At 35.6% G+C, this 19,010-nt stretch overlaps 1 protein-coding gene and 1 long non-coding RNA gene across 2 annotated transcripts in view; one reads left to right on the top strand and one right to left on the bottom strand.

Moving 5' to 3' along the window:
• LOC144332820 (uncharacterized) overlaps positions 1-13,177 on the top strand; it is a 47,032-nt gene extending 33,855 nt beyond the window's left edge. Inside the window, exons 6-8 of the long non-coding RNA XR_013400961.1 lie at positions 154-251; positions 1,679-1,819; positions 11,924-13,177. This is a non-coding gene — a long non-coding RNA (uncharacterized LOC144332820). The remainder of the gene's footprint in view (positions 1-153; positions 252-1,678; positions 1,820-11,923) is intronic.
• SLC2A13 (solute carrier family 2 member 13) overlaps positions 1-19,010 on the bottom strand; it is a 364,441-nt gene that overhangs the window by 29,178 nt on the left and 316,253 nt on the right. The window lies entirely within an intron of this gene.

A 19,010-nucleotide genomic window follows, 5' to 3' on the forward strand; every position in this document is an offset into this window, starting at 1 on the left:
TTACTTAACCTACCTGAGACATGGTATTTTCATTTAAAAATGCTTAGCATGAAATGAACCTAGTATTAAAATAACAGTAATTACTATTGTTATTTTTAAAAATTTTTTAATTTTTATTTTTTGGTGAGACGGAGATTTATTCTTGTTGCAAAGGTTGGAGTGCAATGGCGCGATCTCAGCTCACCTCATCATCTGCCTCCCAGGTTCAAGAGATTCTCCTGCCTCAGCCTCCCCAGTAGCTGGGATTACAGGCAAGTGTCACCACACTCAGCTAATTTTGTATTTTTAGTAGAGACGGGGTTTCACAGTATTGCCCAGGCTGATCTCCAACTCCTGACCTCAGGTGATCCGCTTGCCTCGGCCTCCCAAAGTGCTGGGATTACAGGCATGAGCCACTGCGCCTGGCCTGTTATTATTAAAAATGCATGCATTCTGCCAGCCCCAAGGACAGAAAGGAATACTTTTTCTTCTGTAAAGTTTTACACATTACAATATTCCCTGGGAATATGATGCGTTCTCTAAAGGAGAGAGAAATCCTTCATCTGGATTTCTAGGAGATTATTTTTTTCTTTCAGTTCACTTTATTTATTTATCCCAGGCATAGTATTTTTGTTAATCTTTTAATCACATTTTGATATACTTTCTTGACTTCCTCTTTAGTCCCTATTCAAACAAGTTTTCTCTTTATGCAATCACGAATAAACGTACTCATTTCTATTCAGTAATGTAAGCATTATATTTTGTAACATTAGGATAAATTTTAGCATGCAAATGAATAAAAAGCAAGGGTAAGAGACAAGAGAAAGTGTCTGTTAATAAATAAATGACATGATGTTAGGTGAACAGAAACAGTTGGGAGACTTACTTTTAATTTCCTCATTATCTAAAAATCGAAAAGGCCAAATGCACTAAGTTTACTGATAATTCACTTTTATTTGCTAGCCATGAATCCATCATGTAAAGAGTAGTATTGATGAAAAGAGCAGTATTATCACCTACAAAATGTACTTGGTACTAATGTAATATATGGTACTGCCAATTCTATCATAGAAATTTGGCCAAAGAATGAGAATGTAGTAATTTATGAATTCCAAGGACAATTACATAATAATACAAATAATAATACAAATAATAATACAAATATGAGTATTGTTACTCATACTTGTTGGGGTATATAAACAAAAATTATTATTCTATCTCTAGGAGACTTATGTACAGTAGTTCACCTTTATATGTGAGGGATACATTCCAAGATCTTCATACCTAGTACCAAATCCTATAGATGCTGTCATTTTCCTATACATATAAACCTATGAATATGTTTATAAGTTAGGCACAGTAAGAGATTAACGACTAATAATAAAATAAAAACAATGATAACAGTATGTCAGCATCACTACTCTTGTGCTTTGGGGCCATTATGAAGTAACAAATAAGGGTTACTTGAACACAGTGCAATATTGCAACAGGAGATCTGATAACGGAGAAGACTACTAAATGATTAAGTTGCACGTAGCTGAGACAGCATGGATATACTGGACAAAGGGACGAGTCACATCCCAGGTGGGACTGAGCACATGATTTCATCACACTACTCAATGGTACACAATTTAAAACTTATGAATTGTTTATTTCTGAAATTGCCCATTTAATATTTTTGGACTGTGTTTGACTGCAGGAAACTGAAACAGTGGAAGAAGAAACCATGGATAACAGAGAACTACAGTACATCAAATGGACCAATCATGGCTTTCTGCAGGTGTGAAAAATTTAGGAATCATCTACAATTTTCCTGAAATATCCAAGCTTGCATGTTCAGGTCTGTAGTAATATAATGATTCTGATATTTTGATAAGCACAATTAACAGAATGCTGAGTTGTATTAGAAAGTAGCTCAACAATCGAAACTGCCCTGCAACCTAAATTTCCAGACTCAAACTTCAACTACTCATCTACGTGTAGCCATCTTATCACCATAAATTAATATTTTAGTATGCCTCCTTACAGTTCTTTTCTAATATGTATTTAAAAACCTACTTTGTGTGTGTGTCTGTGTGCAAACAAAATCGGATTGATGCCATAGTTGTTTTATAGTTTGTTTTAACTTACTAAAGTCTGTTATACATACAAAGAAGTTATCTATGTACACTTTAAAGAATGATAAGAAGATAATCACCGATTTACTCACCAATCAGCTTAGGAACTATATCATTATCAGACTTTAGAAGCTCTCTGTGAACCACTTTCTGATAGGATCCCTCCCTTGGCCCCAGAGATAATTACCATCGTGAGTTCTGTGTTATTTATATCCTTGTTTTTCTGTATAGGATATTTTCTATGCTTGTACTCCTAAAAATACATATCACTTGGTTGTGCTTGTTTTTGAACTTAACGGATTATTATGTGATTTATTTTATTACTTATTTCATTTCTTAATATTATGCTTCTGAAATTCATTCAGGTTGATGCCTTTAGCTACAGTTTATCTTGAGTACACCATGATATATACTTTATGAAAATATGTTTCAGTTTAACCCTGATGTAAAGATCTCCCTACTCTTCTTTCCAGTTTTTAAAAATTACAAATAATGCTGCTGTGCACATATTTTTTAATACATCTCCAGGTATAACTGTGCAACGGCTTCTCTAATAAATACGGGGAAACAGAATAAATAGAACTGCTGGATTACAGGGTATGTGCACACAGTCACTTTTATAGATAATACAAACTGTGTCCTAAGAAGTTGAAACCATTTAGATTCTCACTAGCAGTGGAATACAGAGAACACTGTACTACAACCTAGCCAACATTTCTTTTTTAAGTATCCATTAATCTAGTTGATAAAAATGGTACGCCAATATAGTTCTAAATTGCATTTTATTGATTAAGAGCTGGAGCCCCCAATTCATATATTTATTGGCCATTTGGGTGTCTGCTTTTATAGAGTGTCTATTCTTTCCCATTTTCCAATTGGACTGTTTGTCTATTTCTGATTGGTTCATAGGAATGTCCAGATATATTATAAATCAGGATCATCTTTAATATACAACATGAACCACAAATAAAATTTTAAATTTTCTAGTAGCCACATTCAAAAAGCAAAAGGAAACAGGTGAAGTTAATTTTAGTAATATATTTTTTTAACCCAATATATCCTAAATATTTTAATTTCAATATATATTCAATATAGAAATTATTTAGATTCTGTACATTCTTTTGTTTTCATACTATGTCTTTGAAATCTGGCATGTATTCAGGATAAGAGACACTGCAAGTCCTCAAAACATGTGACTTGTGACTACCATTTTGGGCAGCACAATTCTAGATACTAAGCCTCTGCCAGGTGTATATACAGGCACCTTCAGTATCCATTGGGGAACTGGTTCCAGGATCCCCACGGATACCCAAACCCACACATACTCAGGTCCTGCAGTTGGCCCTACAGATACCAAAAGTCAGTATATGTGGGTTTTGCATCCTGCAAATACTTGTATTTTTGATTCCTGTTTGGTTGTAGATGCAGAACCCACTGATACGGAGGGCTGGCTGTATTTAATGAAAAAAAAAAAACCCACATAAAAGTGGACCACACAGTTCAAACCGGTGTTGTTCTAGGGTCAACTGTATTGCAAATTTCTATCAACGTGGGGCTTCTCTTTCTACTTGCTCTATGGTATCTTTTTGTGAACCAAAATTGTGAACTTTAAGTAGGCATATATCTACATTTTCCTTTATGTCCTGTGTTTTCTATGACTGGTTAACAAAATCTTTCACATTCCCTGGGTCATAAAGATATACAATTATATTTTCTATTAAACGTCTTACAGTTTGCAAACACTACAATCATATATGTAGAAAATCTAATGGAACCAACAAAAAGAATCAGTGAATTTAGCAAGGTTGCATTTTATAAGATTGGCACATAAAAACCTGCATACTAGTTATACATACTAAAATCACTGGAAATTGAATTAAAGAAAATTCCATTTATAATAGCACTAGAAAAGGAAATGTTTAGGAATAAATCTGACAAAAGGTGTGCAAGATTGTACATTAAAAACTACAAACCATTGCTGAAAAATATTGAAGACTAAATAAATGCAGAGATGTACCTTGTTTATGGGTTTATTGGTAAAGACATCAATTCATCCCAAATTGATCTTTAGAGTCAATGTAAGTGCAATCAAAATCTTAGCAATATAAGCTGACTCTAACATTCGTATGGAATTGCAAAGGATGTAAATAACCGCAACAACATTGTTCCCATCTTAGCCTCCTGAGTGGGGGTACTTGTATAGTACTTGGAAATGACTTCTGCATGTGCATCCCTGAGAACCTTTCTGACGTGAAGCCAACCAGAATCTCTTCTGCATGGACAACCTGGCCCTTACTAGGATATATTTTGTATTAGGTGGATGGGGCTGGGACCTCTGATTTTAGGCATTTCAAACAGAAGTCGAGTCTTGGCTCTGAACAATTCTCCAGATTATTCATGCACCTGCTTTTCCTCTTCATAGGAATCCCTCCCATTAAATGCATAATTTCTAGGGTCATTAAGCTAAGCAGTGACATAATTTCAAAATAAATGATCCCAGAACATGATCTTGAACAGAAGCAAATGGAAACTTTAAATTCACCCTCCCATTCTAATAACTTTTATCTCAGTGAGCTCATTATGGTTGGTCAGTGTTGGATTTTTGTCCACCTTGGCCAAGAAGAGGGATGTGGTGAACTGTAAAATTTTCTGCTCTGAACCTAATACCTACCCTCTTGTTCTCTGATACTGAGAAAGTAATCCATTCCCTCTAAATTACTCTTTTGAGCTAGTAATTCCTAGAACATGATGTATGGCCTGGAATGGGCCAAATTGCAAAAAACAAAACAAAACAAAACAAAACAAAAACAAAACAACCTCCCTTCTGCAAAATTGCAAGACTTGCCTGAACACTGACCACCAAACTTGCAGCTCTCCCTTTGTTGCTTTTGTGTTTTTCCCCTAGAAAACCCCCTTATTCTTGATGTTTGAATAATACACATTTTCTGCTGCATTTTGAGATTCAAAGAATTTTTGACAAACAGACACTTTACTTTTGTTACTTGAAAGATATTTTCACTGGGCATAGAATTGTAAATCGGTGTTGTTAAATTAAATTTGGCCTAGAGCTGCTGCTTTACATATTTTAAATTCTACCTAAAGTTTCCCCATACATAATTAACTATAACTCAACTTGATGTATAAAATAGACTGTAACCTACTCTTGTAACAAGTAGCCAAGTCTCAGCCAATCACAGTAGCCAAACTTCAAACAACCATAGACAACTGTTGAAAGAAGGCAAAGGCAGGTTCAAATAAGGCAAAGGCAGAGCTGTAAATAATCCAGCTGTTTCTGTACTTCACTTCCATTTTCTGTACATCACTTTCCTTTTTCTGTCCACAAATGTTATCCAACCATGTGGCAGCCCCGGAGTGGCTCTGAATCTATTCTAGTTCTGGGGGCTGTCTGATTTACGAATCATTCTTTGCTCAATTTGCGAATCATTCTTTGCTCAATTAAACTCTGTTAAATTTAATTTGTCTAAAGTTTTTAACTGTGTATTTTCTCTCAGCGCATGAAGGATAAAATTAAATTCTCTTCTGAAGAAATGAGCTGTCAGTCTAATTGCTCTTGCCTTGAAGATGATTTCTTTTTCTACTCTCTTTAGCTGTTTTTTTAAGATTTTCTCATTCTCTTTGCTGTTCAGCAGTCTCGTTATAATCTGTTTGGTGTGGATATTGTCTTACTGCTGGGATGCTTTGTGCTTCTTAAAGCTATGGGTTCAAAAATTCTGGAATATTCTCAGTTATCATACATTCAAATATTGCCTCTTCCCCATTCTATCTTTCTAGAACTATCACTTGGAGTACGCTAAACTTATTATCCTAATCTCTCTTATATCTTGATCTCCCCCCACCTCTCTCTCTGTGTGTGTGCATCATATCTTTTTTTTTTTAATGTTTCTTTGAGTTTCATTCAGGAAACATTTTCATATCTGTCTTTCAGTTCACTAATTCTACTGAGTCAAATCTGCTGATAAATCTATATAGTTTTAAACTTAATTTATCATATATTTCTTTTCTAGAATTTTTATAATTATAGTTATAAATCTGTTTATTGTCTGCTCATATTTCCAAAATTCCCTTTTATTTTTTAAACATCTTAAACATGGTGATTTTATATTTGTATATTTTATGGTATGAATTACTCATTTTCTTTGGACTTTTGTCTATGGAATGATTTGAGGCTTGGATTGACGTTGTTATTTCCAGAGAGGATTTACATTGGTTGTTGCTAGACACCTGGAGGTGCTGCAGAGGCAGAGCTACTTTCGAGTAAATCTTTACTAGAGGTTTTATGGGCACAGGAAGCATAAAGTCAGGCCACATAAGGGCTGACTTCTGATTTTAAATTATTGGGGTAGAGTGTTTCCTGCTCTATCCAAGCCATGGTTGAGGGAGGAAAGCTTCCTTGTTGTCCTTTTATGCATTGGGACATTTTTTCTTTTATAATAGTTGTATTGGGATCATTCACATGTCATTAATTCATTCTTTTAAAGTATATAACTCAGTGATTTTTAGTATTTTCACAGAGTTGTGTAGCCATCATCTCTATCTAATTTTAGAACATTTTCATCAGCCCCCCCAAAAAACCCCACAGCCATTAGCAGTCACTCCCAAACCTCTTCTCCTCCTGGCCTCTGGCAACTACTAATCTACTCTTTGTCTGTATGGATTTGCTTATTATGGACATTTCATATTAATGAAATCATACAGTATATCACCTTTTGTAACTGGTACTAGACCTAACATGTTTTCAAGGTTATGCAAGGCAATTTTCATATTTCATTCACTCTCATGATGCAGGGCATAACCCTTAACATCTTAATTGATCTGAGTGTGGCCATGTGACCAAATTTTTGCCATTGGAATGTGGGCAGAAATATGGTACAATTCTGGGTGCAGTAGTGCATGCCTGTAATCTCAGCTACTTGGTAGGCTGAAACAGGAGAATCTCTTGAGCTCAGGAGTTTGAGACCACCCTGGCCAACACAGTGGGACCCATTTCAAACAACAACAACAACACAAAACCCAAACAAACAAAAAAAGAAATGAGGTATAAGACTTCTAGACCATTTCCTTAAAAGCAAGCTGCCTGCCCACTTTTTCCTTTTTTTCCATTCCCATGAGCTGGCACAAGGTCTTGGTGACGGTGAGCTGGCAGAAGCTAGAAAGTATAATACCCTAGTGACTACTGAAAAAGGAGAGAAAACCCAGGCTTTAAATAATCTTGTGCTGTACAGCCAGCCAGTAAATCTCCAGAATATAACATGATTGAAATAAACTTTGTTTAGATGGGTATTTTGGTTTCAGCAGTTCAGTCTATATGCCAACTAACAATAAGATGTAGCGTCATTTATTTTACCATTCTCCTGCTAGATGGTTTTGTACTATTTTTAATAATGATAATGCTGCCATGGACATTTATGCACCTTTGACTTCCTTTCTAGTTATTTCCTTATAACACATTTCTAGAAGTGAAGCTGCTTATTATAGAATGTGGACATTAAGTCTTTTAAAACATATTGCCAAATATTCTATTAGAAAAGCAACTTGTTTTATGCTCAATATCAGTGTAAAAGAATGTTTTTTGGTTATTTAAAAAAACTTAAAACATAATGACCTAAAAAGTACTATTTGATAACTTGTGTAGGCACCTGATAATGGAAGCTATTCAACAGTAAGTACTGGTTAATGAAAACTATTCATTTCGTTATTCGTATAAATTCTGATGTTATGAAAACAACACGTGATTTCAAGCAAGCATGCAAGCCTGATTTAAAGTAAGCACGCAAATATCCCTAAACATTTCAGCTGGGAAACAATGGTATAAACTGTATTATGTTTGCAATGTAATTATCTTTAAGTACACTGAAAAATGCTAACATTTTCAGCATACACTGAACTTATTTTGGATTTCTGACTTGCATTTCCTGAGCTATAATTATAATGCTATTTTCTTATTTCAGCACAGATTTTTCTCATTTATATGTTGGTTCTCTAGCAGAATATGGTTTTCTGTTTTCATAAATAACAGCAATATGGGAAAATACATAAGTGGTGACTTGACACAAAATGAGGAGCTAATCTAATAACCCATCTCTTGTAAAGTAGCTAAATATTTCAGTCAATTTCACATAGATTATGAGGACAACTTCGTCCCTTTTGTTGTCTCTCATTGGTAACTTCTATTCTGTGAGAATGACAAACATGAAGCAGATAACCTAATCATATTCCTAGATGCAAGTATGCTTTCAAATAAAATGAAAAGCTAATGGATACATGTTATAAGCCAGTTATAGTAAACACACACACACACAGATACATACTGAAAACCAGTCGTAATTCAACCTATATATTCCATCCATGTAAACATGAAAGTTATTGTTTTAATTAAAGAATACTTCTAATAAGATCTTCATTAGAGGCTGTGGGAGTCAGCCTCCAGAATGTCTCCCAGTGATCTTACCTCCTGGTGTTCATGCCCTTGTGTAGCTCCCACAGAATAGGGTTAACTTATGTAACCAATTTGATATTATAGAATGATGGAGTGTGACTTCAGAAGCTAAGATCAAAGATATGATGGTGTCTGTCAGTCTCTTTCTTGGATCACCCACTTTGGAGGAAGCTAGCTGCCATGTGATGAGGACAGCCAAGATGCCCAGTGGAAAACTCCACATAAAGAGAGAAATTAAGGCCTGACAACAACCAGTATTAACCTGCCAGGCACACGAGGAAACCACCTTGGAAGGGGATCCTTTAGCTACCCTTAAGCCTTCAGAGGACTGCAATCTCATGAGAGTTACCACCCCAGAGCCTCAGCTCAGTTACTCCTGGATTTGTGACTCAGAGAAACTGAGTGAGACATAAATGTTCATTGTTTGAAGTTGTTAAGTTTTAGGGTCACTTGTGACATAGCAATAGATTACTAATATAGGGGCTTTGGAACATTAAATGAAGATCAATTAACTTGAATAAGAAACGGAAAGCAAAAGGAGATACCTTAATAAACAGTAAACTAAAATCTAGATCCCCAAGTAACTATTAATTCATTAAAAATTTACAACATACTTATTATGCATAAGAGCCCTTCAACTGTTTCTAACTGTAAAGCAGGTGCTTCTGTCCTGAGCAGACACTACAGCTCCTGTGTTTGGCTTCCTGGCAGGGCATGCACAACCTCCCAGGAACACCCTGGGCTAGTGCTGAAAGGCTGGTGAGACAGATCACATCCATTCCAGTTTTTTTTAATCTTCTGGGACATTTCTCATGATACTTTTGGAAACATAAAAATCTTTTACATTCCTTTAGTACTAAATGAAGCTCAAAATACTTTCTGTAAACACAATTATATATTAATTATAATGACATGTAAACATGTTAATGTACTATTATGTATTTTATATATATAATATAAACATATAATTTTATGAAATAATACAACAGCTTTATAGTTATAAATTAAAATTCTAATTTATAAATTGTCCCCCAAATAAATTAGAGTAATAAAATAAAGGTGCTGCTTGTTTCGAACAATCCTACCATCTTGTCCCCACTATCCCCACTTCAGATAATACAGCCACCTCAAGAATTACTGTTCTGGTGTCTTTTGTTTGTTTTGTTTTGTTTTTTTGTTTTTGAGATACACAGTCTCAGTCTGTCACCCAGGCTGCTAGAGTAGAGTGGCGCAAATCTCAGCTCACTGCAACTTCCGCCTCCTGGGTTCAAGTGATTTTCCTGCCTTGGCCTCTCGAGTAGTTGGGACTAGAGTTATGTGCCACTACGCTTGGCCTCTTTTTTTTTTTTTTTTTTTTTTTTTTTATACTTTTAGTAGCAATGGGGATTCGCTATATTGGCCAGGCTGGTCTCAAACTCCTGGCCTCAAGTGATCCGCCTACCTCGACCTTCCAAAGTGCTGGGATTACAGGCATGAGCCACCAAGCCCAGCCTGTTCTGTTCTTTAATCTTGACCATTAGGATCCCCTACACGGCCCACTTTTACAGAAAGCCACCCAGAATAACCTCTAAAATTATAGTAAAAATAAGCTTCATTTCCTCTAGAACTGGCAGAGTAGAGTAAATCAAATAAAGTAAACAAGAAGATAATCCTCTGCCCCCAAAAAACTCAACAAAAACAAAAAACAAAACAAAAACAAAAGCAAAAACCAAATCTGGGGGTTAGCTAAAAACCTGGTCAAAAAGATGGGAAAAATCAAGACCATAAAACAGTATGTACAATTAATAGCAATTCAAATGGTAGAGAATGCACGTCAGTGAAATGGAACAACTGAATGTTTTTTAAAGTTAGGCCTATTATACAAGAACGTGTTTTGAGAGAAAGCAGAATGACACATTCACATTACTAAAGCCTGGCAACTGAGGACAGCTGGCTGGATCATGAGTTCACATGCCTTAGAAAGAAGCTTGGTAGACCCTTCAGATGATTGGTACACAGAGAATCAAATTTACAACAGAATAATGTGTCACCTGTCAGAATCCTTAGAGTAAGAAGTGTTCCCCTTCTGCAGTGGAGCAGGTGATATGTACAAATTACAAAATGAAGATTGATGTCTGCCTTTTTTTGCAGTTCAATGAAAAACAGATTTTTGCCGAGTAAACGTATATGTAATGTTTATTGTGATAGCTGAACCTATCCCAATCTTCTAGGTACATTAAAAAATCAGGGCAACTCTAAAACTGCCATTGAGCTTCCCAAAAAGGTAATATATCTTTAAATCGTTGGAATTTTTGCAGAAAGGTAATTGGTGCTGATGTGCTTTGAATGAAAACAGTAAACAGAAAAATAATTTGTGGCTAAAATCTCTTCTGAGAATAATATAAATAGGAATGCAACTTATACTGAGTAAGAATTGGCAAGGCTGTTTCCAAGGGGGATTGAAACAACTGAAGCTGCTATAGGTAGCAAAGGCATAAACAAAACATAAAGCAAACAGCCATAAACGAAACAGAGTTTTCCCGGAGAAAATGACAATCTGCTTGAGAGGGCTGACCTCATGACCTAGTCTAATTTCTCTTTGCACAGAATTAAGACTCAAATTTGGGAAATATTCCATTTAAGATTATTTTAAAAGTCAAGTGGCTGAATACAAAGATTATTACAGCAGGAAAATTCACCCAATGTACTTGTCCTAGGAAAAAGAGGGTAGAATTGGAAGTCAGCAGACTTATTTTTCTTTTCCTAGCTCTGCCATTTAATTGGTTTTCTGAATTTTAGCAAATTATTTAAGCGGTCTGGGATTCAGTTTCCTCATCTATTAAAAAAAAAAGGCTGGCTTAGAATCCAAAATTCACTGGTTTGTGCAAAATCAGATCAACTGGAAATGGAGACCTAGCATATTATGTTGAAGAAGGTTCTTGGGCTACTTGGAGATTCATTAGGAAAGCAGACGTTATTCACTCATTACACAAACTAATTAATGAACCAGGCACCATTCTAGGTGCTGCAGCAGCAAACAACACAAGCCATCCTCATTCCCACAGAACTTAGAATCTAGTACCTGGAGATAGTCAATGAATAAGTAAGCAAAGAATTTCACATAGTGATAATTGTCGTGATGAAAAAAAGTACAAAAGTGATATAACAGAGAAACACTAAGTGGGGTTGGGCAGTAATGGGCTGGTCAGGAAGGTCCCGCTGGCTTCATGGGTGTGTAATCTTTGCGACTGCATATGGCCTCATACTTAGAAGTCCCTGTTTGATTTAGTGCTCTGCTTGTACTGTCTTGAAATTATTGATCATTTTTAACAAGGGGCCCTGTTACATAAGTTACAGAAGCAACACTGATTAATTTTCATTTTGCATGCAGCTCCTCATATTATGTATCCTGTCATGCGGGGATATGCGATCTGAATGACAATAAGAAGATGGACGTATGTGAAGATGGTAGAAGGACATTCTATGAGTAAATAGCAAGTGCAACATAACCTTGGTATGTCTGAGAAACAGAAAAAAGACTAAGATGGTTTATGCACAGAAGTAAGAGAAATACAGTGGCAGGAAATGATGCCAGAGAAATAGGCAAGGGCCACTTCATACAAGGAGTTGTAGGAGACTGGAAGTATAAGCATAGTGTACTTGATGAAAAGGGGTACAAGCAGAGATACCCACCCACTGGAAGTGGGACACAAGAAAACTTGTATGTTTCTGTGTGAACTTAGATTGAGACTGTTATCCATTTATGTGTCTAGAACTATGTGTATATATAGTTACATATCTATATGTAGATGTGTCTATGTATATACACATAGTTACATATCCATATCTATAGATATAAAGATACAGAGATATAGATATGAATATGTAACCATAGATATAGATATGGATATGTAACTATATCTCCATCCTGAGAATTTATAACCACAGGCCAAAAATATTATATCAGATTGAGATTTCAATGAATAATCTAGGAACCTCCAAGTAGGGAAATTAACATTAAAATAAATTATGTCATAGGGCAACAAAGCCCTCTGGGAAGGGCAACTCAGTGTGGAATCATCCAAGATAATGACATTGGAAAAGAGGCCTCACTAGAGGTATCTTCCATGGGCCTCTTGGGATACAATGAAGGCAGAAATTTCTAAATTTATTTGTATTAATTTTCAGAAAGGAGAAGTAAAGTACAGCCATTCTCCCACTTGAAGTACAGGGTATAAGGCAGCCACTGTAAATGTTCCCTTATTCTAGGGACCAGCCTATTGGTTGGTGATAGCCCTGTGGCATCTAAAAGAAGCAAATGCAAAAAAAAACAACAACAACAACAACAAAAAAACAAACTCTTTAGAAGGACAAGCTCTCAACAGAGGCTGCACAGGATTGCCATAGATAAAACCTTGATGAAAATAGACTTACATGACAATTATACAAAATGCATGAGGAAACAATCTACTGTGATCAGTAGCCAGCAGTGGATAACAACAATAAACAGCAGAGCTACAGGCACATTAAACTTTAGACTGTAAAACTATCACTTAGGAGCAAAAATAAGCATGAATATAATTATTTAAAGAAGATATCTAAAAAATTAAAAAATAGCTACTGTAAAAACATTCAGATTTAAAAAGATATAAAATGTAACTTCCTGAAAAAAATACATATACATACAAACACACACACACACATATATATATATATATATAGTCAGACAAAAGAATTCTTCAACAGATATGCTAACCAGCAAATTGGATATATGTGAAGAAAAGCAGTGAACTGGATGAATGATCTGAATAAATTCCTCAGAATATGGCACTAAAAAATGACATCTGTGAACAAGAGCTTATGAGACAGGGAAAGCAGAATGTGATGGCCAGCGTGCATTTCACTGGAATTCCAAAAGGACAGAAGAGAGATAATTTGGTAAGTAATATCTGAAAATATAATGGCTGAGAATTTTTCATAACTGATGGAAAACAAGAATCTTCATATCTAGGAAGGACAATGATCCCTTCCCAGGATAAATACAATTACACCTCTATCAAGGTACATCAGTATGAAACTACAGAATAATAATAAAAAAAAAAAAAAAAAAGGCTCAAAGTATCCAAAGAAAAGATACAGTAGAGGAAGAAGAAATGTCTGAATACATAAAAAAAAAAATATTTGACAAGAAATTAAATTATGAACAAAAACTGGTTTGCATGTGTGTAAATGTAAACATGCTGTGACTTGATTAAAAGGCAGTTGGTTAGAGTGGTGGGGAAAATACACTAAATATCTTATTTAGGAGACATACCCACACATGCAAATACAAACAGTTGAAATACTTGTGAAGAAAAAGAGATGTAACAAGCAAATATTAACAAAAAGAAAAGTAGTAAAAATACTATAAATTTTAAGGCAAAAGTAGTTGATAACTACTATCCTTATCCTTGATAAGGATAAATGTCATTATAATAAAATGTTCATTCCATCAGAGAAATAGTTCTAATCTTATAAACACCTGATAATATACTTTGAGCTATGTGAAGCAACACTGATTAATTTCAAAGAGAAACTGACAACTTCACAATCATAATGATAGAGTTTAACATTAATTACCAGAAACTGCTAGATTAATAATAACCTGTCAAAACCAATTGATTTACTGTACTCATGTTATGCTTATTAAATAGCTTTGGTATTCCCTGATTTCTTTGTAGCTTATTCTGTAACTTTTATATTAATATGGAATAAAGGAAAGGGGACATAGATTAGTTAATTAATTAATTTATTCAACAAGTATTTGCTAAGTGACTTCTAGGCTCCACACATTGTTCTAGTCTGCTGTGTAGCAATACTAAACAGAACGTCTCTCCTCTCATGGAGCTTACATTTTAGAAAATAAATGGATAAACATACAGAAATGTTTATATTTACATGTTAAATGTAAATGGAGAATTATATACACTAAAGAGAAGCAGGGTAAGTAGTGCTAGGACGTCAGGTTGGGTAGTTCTACTGTTTTGACAGGGCTCCCAGGGAAGCCACTATGCTGGGCAGAGAAAGAAAACACTCTGCAGATACCTGAAGACTTTGGCACTTGCTTGGAAAGTGCCACAGTCTGAGGGAGAAGCCTGCTGGAGAGAGAAGCCTGCTGGAGGGAGAAGTCTACTGGAGAGAGAAGCCTGCCGGAGGGAGAAGCCTGCTGGGCAGGCAAGAACAGTGAGGGTCAACCAGTGGTGACAATGGAAGGAGCCAGGAAGACAGTAAGGGCAGGCCAGGCCAGGCCAGAGAGTTGTGTGTTGCATGTGGCCAGAATGTGTAGGACTCTGCAGGGCATGGTTTTTATTCTAAATGATGTGAGAAGCCACTGCAGAGTGTTGAAGAGAAAATGTTGTGATCTGGCCTTGTTTGAAAAGGATCACTGTGGCTGCTCTGCTTTGTGCAGGGAGAGGCAGGGGTTGGGGCTGACGCTGGGACACCAGTTAGGAGGCACTTGTAATAATCCTGGGGTAGCTGGAGCAGGCATAAGAGGTAAAAGTGGTGTGGGAAGTGGGAATCTGGGTACATCATGAAGGAGCACAGACAGGATAAATGACAAATCTTTCCAGCCTGCATTATACTCTGTCTCTTAGGTTAATGCCTTTGTTGTTGTTGTTGTTGTTTTTCAGAGACTTTATTCCCATAGGCCTGAAATAGTGTATTTAAAAACTGATCTATTATATTTAAAACATGCTACAATATTTTTTAAAACGTTTGGAGAAGTTGTAAATACTGCTGACAGTGCTCTTTAAACACAAAAATCCATTCCACTTAAATAATCTGCTAATGGCAAAGGTAAGTGAAGGGAGTTGGAGGAGTGGCACTTCCTCAGTAACTTAGGCATGAACAAAACCAGATCTGAGTGGGCACGTCAGAGTTTAGGTTTTAAATAAAGAATCTAGGAACGGAGTTGCCCGCTTTTTTCTCTATTATGTTTGCTGAAGGGACATTTTGGAAACACAGGAAGAGAGCAGAAAGCCGTGGGCAGGATTTGCTTAGTTTCACAGGTAATTGGATCTAACAGCAAGAGACAATTAATGGCCGGTCTATTCATTAAACACTTTCCTTAGCCATAGCAGATTCCCTGCAATTTAACAAACTTCTTTCTGATATTGATTTTGCTACCAGAAAAAGCTTACAGTGACAGCAATTGTAGCTGCAGCAGAACTGATATTTAAAATCACAAAATCAATCTGTATACCAATATATGCAAGTTTTACAACAGCTTCCGAGAACATGATTTCACAAACTAAAAATTATGAAAAAAATTGATGACAAGTTTATATTTCAAAGTTGACTCTCTCTATCTTGCCTGGAACCTCTAATGCTGAAAGATCAGATCAAAAATTCTAAATGCATTTTGAAGGGAATGAAGGATATGTCAGAACCAAAACCTTTGCCCAACAAATTGTAAAATATTCTTAACAGGAATATCTAACTGACCCTAGGTGCCTAATGAATCAATCAGCCTTTTCCACTCACAGAAGAAAATGACATTCTGCCTGTAATCCCAGCACTTTGGGAGGCCGAGACGGGCGGATCTCGAGGTCAGGAGATGGAGACCATCTTGGCTAACACGGTGAAACCCCGTCTCTACTAAAAAATACAAAAAACTAGCCAGGCGAGGTGGCGGGCGCCTGTAGTCCCAGCTACTCGGGAGGCTGAGGCAGGAGAATGGCGTGAACCCAGGAGGCGGACCTTGCAGTGAGCTGAGATCCGGCCACTGCACTCCAGCCTGGGCGACAGAGCGAGACTCTGTCTCAAAAAAAAAAAAAAAAAAAAAAAAAAAATTACATTCTCTCCTTTGAACGAGGCACCTTTTATCCTAAATTCTACAGGATATATATTTTCCCTGTGATCCAATTAGAAGTCACACAGGCTTCTATCTGATTGCATTTATCATTACCTGAAAATTACAAGAAGTCCACAAAAAGTCATGTTCTCAGTTGTGGTAAAATCTAATCCAAAGTGCTTATTAAAGAAGTTCCACTGTACTTGGAATACAACTTCTTCAAGGAAACTTCCTTAAACAGACTCAGGAAAAGATCTTAAGGTATTTTAGACGGTATACAGAAAGTTAGTATCTTAATATTTGAGAATTCTTCAAAATGCTTAAATTATACCATGGGAAACATTGATTGTTATGTTTTGTTATGGAATAATGAAATCAAGACAGCTGAAAATAAATTTGTAGGAGTTAAACTTGGAAACAACCCATATGTCTTTAAAAGGGTGAATTGTTAAGAAAACCGATATATTCATACTCTACAATATTACTCAGCAATAAGAAGGTATGACCTACTGACACAAGAATCTCCAGAGAATTATGCTGAGAAAAAAGCCAGTCCCCAAAGATTAGTGTGTAGGATCCTATTTATTAAACGTTCTTGAGATGACAACATTCCAGAAATGAAAAAAGCACATTAGGTTGGTGCAAAAGTAAGTACAGTTTTTGCCACTGAAAGTAATGCAAAAACCTCGAAAACATTTGCACCAACCTAAATAGTGGTCATGAGGAGTTAAGGACAGGGACATGGAGGATGTGGGGAGTGGAGTGTGCTTATAAAAGGCCACCACCAGGGATCCTTGTGGTGACAGAACGATATCTTGACTGTACTGGTGGACACACAAGCCTACATATGATAAAACTGTATAAAATACATACACATGCATAAGTAAAACAAAGTCTGAACACAATCAGTGGATTGAATCAATGTCAATCTCCTGGGTGAAACTACACTATAATTATGCAAGGTGTTATTCAGGGGAACTGGGTAAAGAGTACATGGGATCTCTACATTATTTCTTAAAACTGCATGTAAATATATAATTATTTCAAAATAAAAACATTAATTGAAAAACAAAGGGTGGCTACAATACTTGATAAATATCAGCTTGGGTACTCATTTGCTTTCAAAGGTACTATGAAACCTAAGGAGCTACAAGCAAATAAATTTGATGATTAAAATGGATAGATGATTTAGTTTTTCTGTTTCTTTTTGTGTTTTGGAAATTTGTGTCATCAGGAATTTTGTCCATTTCTTCTAAGTGCACTCTTTTAATTATAATAATGGAGAGTTGGGTCGTCTTCTCCCCCTAGGTGAGTCTAGCTATAAAAGTTGCCTAAGCCAACTTTTAATAATTGTACCAGGAGAATCTTGTCTGTGATAAAAAGTGTCATCAAATGCTGTTTGCTTAAAGTAGAATTAGTCTGTCCTTTGAAAATAGCTAGGAATATATGATTTTGTATGCTATAATTCTTGGAAGCCAAGAAATCCAGTACTTTAATCACTCATTCATGTATAATATACGAAATATAAAGTGTACCCATTTTATGTGTAAGCCAATGAGTTTTGACAATGTGTAAATCCATGTAACCACTACCACAGACAAGAGAGTAAACATTTCCATAACATCAAAAAGTTCCTTCATGCCCAACTCTAGTCAATAACTGAGCTATTTCTGGTCAACAGATATTGGTTTTGCTTTTCTAGAATTTTATATAAATACTTGTCCAGTGTACATTGTTTTGTATCTGGCTTTTTTGCCCAACACAATGTTTCTGAAATTGTACCAGGTTATTGGACATATCAGTAATTCATTCCATCTATCTGGGTGGTATTTAATTATATGGGTGTATCATAATTTGCGTATCCACTCACCTGTTGAAGTAACATCTAGGTAATTTCCAATTTTGTCCATTATGAATAAGGCTGCTATAAACAATTGTGTACAAACATTTGCTGGACACATTTCGCCTGACTAAGTATGTCATAGTTGAATTACTGGGTTGTATGGAAAGGATGTGATTAACTTCAGAAGAAACCTCCAAACTAATTTCTGAAGTGTTTGTACCAATTTGCATTCCCATTAACATGATGCTTCACAACCTCTCCAACACCTAATATTTTGTCTTTTTCATTTTAGCTATTTTAGTTGTTGTGCTGTAGCATGTCAATATAATTTTTTTGCATTTCTCTAATGATTAATAATGTTGAACATTATATCTATGTGCTTATTTGCCATCTTTTTATAGTCTTTTGTGACTTGTCTGTTCAAATCTTTTGGCCTTTTTGAAAGGTTGCTTTTTTTGTCTTATTTTTAAGTTGTAAGAATTCTTTATTCATAAGTCCTTTGTTAGATATACTTACTGCAAATAATACTTCTGGTCTGTGGCTTGGGCTTTGTATTCTCTTAACAATGTCTTTCAAAGAGTAGATCATTTTAATTTTAATAAACTCCAATATATCAATTTTTTCTTTTGTTGCGTGTGCTTTTTTTTGTCCTATCTACTTGCTTACCCTGATGTCACAAAGATTTCCTCCTGTTTCCTTATAAATGTTTTATGATTTTAGCTTTTACTATTAGGTCTATGATGTATATTGAGATTTTTTGTTTGTTTGTTTAGGGTGTAAGAACTGAAGTGCATTCCCTCT

This window comes from Macaca mulatta, chromosome 11 (genome assembly GCF_049350105.2).
Source record: "Macaca mulatta isolate MMU2019108-1 chromosome 11, T2T-MMU8v2.0, whole genome shotgun sequence".
Lineage (NCBI taxonomy): Eukaryota > Metazoa > Chordata > Mammalia > Primates > Cercopithecidae > Macaca > Macaca mulatta.